Here is a 3,783-nt window from a genome sequence, read left to right as displayed (position 1 = left end):
TATTGAGTTATAAGTGATCTGAACGTTTCATGATGATCGCACTTTCCTATAGGGGGTCATACCAGGTCCCAAAGGTCACCGGGCCTGGTGTCACTTTAAAGAAGTAGTCCAGTTACACCTTTGTGGGCTTATAACTTGGCTTCTGAATATCCTAGAGAGGTCAGGTTTGTTTTAGTTTACTCCAATCAACAGCCCCTACAACCTCAATAAGGAATGGAGTCAATAGCACTTATGGTTTGTAAATGGCACCCAGAATTATTTTGCACGAAGCACAATTTCACATCATTCTGGGTCCATTTGTGTGAAAACAAGGTCCAATCAGGCTGAAACGTTACAAGAAGTTAGAATCTATTGAGTTGTAAGTGATCTGAACGTTTCATGATGATCGCACTTTCCTATAGGGGGTCATACCAGGTCCCAAAGGTCACCGGGCCTGGTGTCACTTTAAAGAAGTAGTCCAGTTACACCTTTGTGGGCTTATAACTTGGCTTCTGAATATCCTAGAGAGGTCAGGTTTGTTTTAGAGTACTCCAATTAGCAGCCCCCATTACCATTAAAAGGAATGGAGTCATTAGCACTTATGGTTTTTAAATGGCACCCAGAATTATGTTGCACGAAGCACAATTCCACATCATTCTGGGTTCATTTGTGTGAAAACAAGGTCCAATCAGGCTGAAACGTTACAGGAAGGTAGAATCTATTGAGTTGTAAGTGATCTGAACGTTTCATGATGATAGCACTTGCCTAAGGGGGTCAAACCATGTCCCAAAGGTCACCGGGCCTGGTGTCAATTTAAAGAAGTAGTCCAGTTACACCTTTGTGGGCTTATAACTTGGCTTCTGAATATCCTAGAGAGGTCAGGTTTGTTTTAGAGTACTCCAATTAACAGCCTCCATTACCACTAAAAGGAATGGAGTCATTAGCACTTATGGTTTTTAAATGGCACCCAGAATTATGTTGCACGAAGCACAATTTCACATCATTCTGGGTTCATTTGATTGAAACAAGGTCCAATCAGGCTGAAACGTTACAAGAAGGTAGAATCTATTGAGTTGTAAGTTATCTGAACGTTTCAAGATGATCGCACATTTCTATGGGGGTAAAACCATGTCCCAAAGGTCACCGGATCTGGTGTCACTTTAAAGAAGTAGTCCAGTTACACATTTGTGGGCTTATAACTTGGCTTCTGAATGTCCTAGAGAGATCAGGTTTGTTTTAGTGTACTCCAATCAACAGGCCCTACAACCACAAAAAGGAATGGAGTCATTAGCACTTATGGTTTGTAAATGGCACCCAGAATTATGTTGCACGAAGCACAATTTCACATCATTCTGGGTCCATTTGTGTGAAAACATGGTCCAATCAGGCTGAAACGTTACAGGAAGGTAGAATCTATTGAGTTGTAAGTGATCTGAACCTTTCATGATGATAGCACTTTCCTAAGGGGGTCAAACCATGTCCCAAAGGTCACCGGATCTGGTTTCAATTTAAAGAAGTAGTCCAGTTACACATTTGTGGGCTTATAACTTGGCTTCTGAATGTCCTAGAGAGATCAGGTTTGTTTTAGTATACTCCAATCAACAGCCCCTACAACCACAAAAAGGAATGGAGTCATTAGCACTTATGGTTTTTAAATGGCACCCAGAATTATGTGGCACAAAGCACAATTTCACATCATTCTGGGTTCATTTGTGTGAAAACAATGTCCAATCAGGCTGAAACGTTACAGGAAGGTAGAATCTATTGAGTTGTAAGTGATCTGAACGTTTCATGATGATAGTACTTTCATAAGGGGATCAAACCATGTCCCAAAGGTCACCGGATCTGGTGTCAATTTAAAGAAGTAGTCCAGTTACACATTTGTGGGCTCATAACTTGGCTTCTGAATGTCCTAGAGAGATCAGGTTTGTTTTAGTATACTCCAATCAACAGCCCCTACAACCACAAAAAGGAATGGAGTCATTAGCACTTATGGTTTTTAAATGGCACCCAGAATTATGTTGCACGAAGCACAATTTCACATCATTCTGGGTTCATTTGTGTGAAAACAAGGTCCAATCAGGCTGAAACGTTACAGGAAGGCAGAATCTATTGAGTTGTAAGTGATCTGAACGTTTCATGATGATAGCTCTTTCCTAAGGGGGTCAAACCATGTCCCAAAGGTCACCGGGCCTGGTGTCAATTTAAAGAAGTAGTCCAGTTACACCTTTGTGGGCTTATAACTTGGCTTCTGAATGTCCTAGAGAGATCAGGTTTGTTTTAATGTACTCCAATCAACAGCCCCTACAACCACAAAAAGGAATGGAGTCATTAGCACTTATGGTTTGTAAATGGCACCCAGAATTATGTTGCACGAAGTACAATTTCACATCATTCTGGGTCCATTTGTGTGAAAACAAGGTCCAATCAGGCTGAAACTTTACAAGAAGTTAGAATCTATTGAGTTGTAAGTGATTTGAACGTTTCATGATGATCGCACATTCCTATAGGGGGTCAAACCATGTCCCAAAGGTCACCGGGCCTGGTGTCACTTTAAAGAAGTAGTCCAGTTACACATTTGTGGGCTTAGAACTTGGCTTCTGAATATCCTAGAGAGGTCAGGTTCGTTTTAGAGTACTCCAATTAGCAGCCCCCATTACCACTAAAAGGAATGGAGTCATTAGAACTTATGGTTTTTAAATGGCACCCAGAATTATGTTGCACGAAGCACAATTTCACATCATTCTGGGTTCATTTGTGTGAAAAGAAGGTCCAATCAGGCTGAAACGTTACAGGAAGGTAGAATCTATTGAGTTGTAAGTGATCTGAACGTTTCATGATGATAGCACTTTCCTAAGGGGGTCAAACTATGTCCCAAAGGTCACCGGGCCTGGTGTCACTTTAAAGAAGTAGTCCAGTTACACCTTTGTGGGCTTAGAACTTGGCTTCTGAATATCCTAGAGAGATCTGGTTTGTTTTAGAGTACTCCAATTAGCAGCCCCCATTACCACTAAAATGAATGGAGTCATTAGAACTTATGGTTTTTAAATGGCACCCAGAATTATGTTGCACGAAGCACAATTTCACATCATTCTGGGTTCATCTGTGTGAAAACAAGGTCCAATCAGGCTGAAACGTTACAGGAAGGTAGAATCTATTGAGTTGTAAGTGATCTGAACGTTTCATGATGATAGCACTTTCCTAAGGGGGTCAAACTTTGTCCCAAAGGTCACCGGATCTGGTGTCAATTTAAAGAAGTAGTCCAGTTACACATTTGTGGGCTTATAACTTGGCTTCTGAATGTCCTAGAGAGATCAGTTTTTTTAGTGTACTCCAATCAACAGCCCCTACAACCACAAAAAGGAATGGAGTCATTAGCACTTAAGTTTGTAAATGGCACCCAGAATTATGTTGCACGAAGCACAATTTCACATCATTCTGGGTTCATTTGTGTGAAAACAAGGTCCAATCAGGCTGAAACGTTACAGGAAGGTAGAATCTATTGAGTTGTAAGTGATCTGAATGTTTCATGATGATAGCACTTTCCTAAGGGGGTGAAACAATGTCCCAAAGGTCACCGGATCTGGTGTCAATTTAAAGTAGTCCAGTTACACATTTGTGGGCTCATAACTTGGCTTCTGAATGTCCTAGAGAGATCAGGTTTCTTTTAGTATACTCCAATCAACAGCCCCTACAACCACAAAAAGGAATGGAGTCATTAGCTCTTATGGTTTTTAAATGGCACCCAGAATTATGTTGCACGAAGCACAATTTCACATCATTCTGGGTCCATTTGTGTGAAAA

This window comes from Nothobranchius furzeri, chromosome 8 (assembly GCF_043380555.1).
Source record: "Nothobranchius furzeri strain GRZ-AD chromosome 8, NfurGRZ-RIMD1, whole genome shotgun sequence".
NCBI lineage: Eukaryota > Metazoa > Chordata > Actinopteri > Cyprinodontiformes > Nothobranchiidae > Nothobranchius > Nothobranchius furzeri.
The sequence above is the reverse complement of the archived record's forward strand: the minus strand, read 5'-3'. Positions refer to the sequence as shown.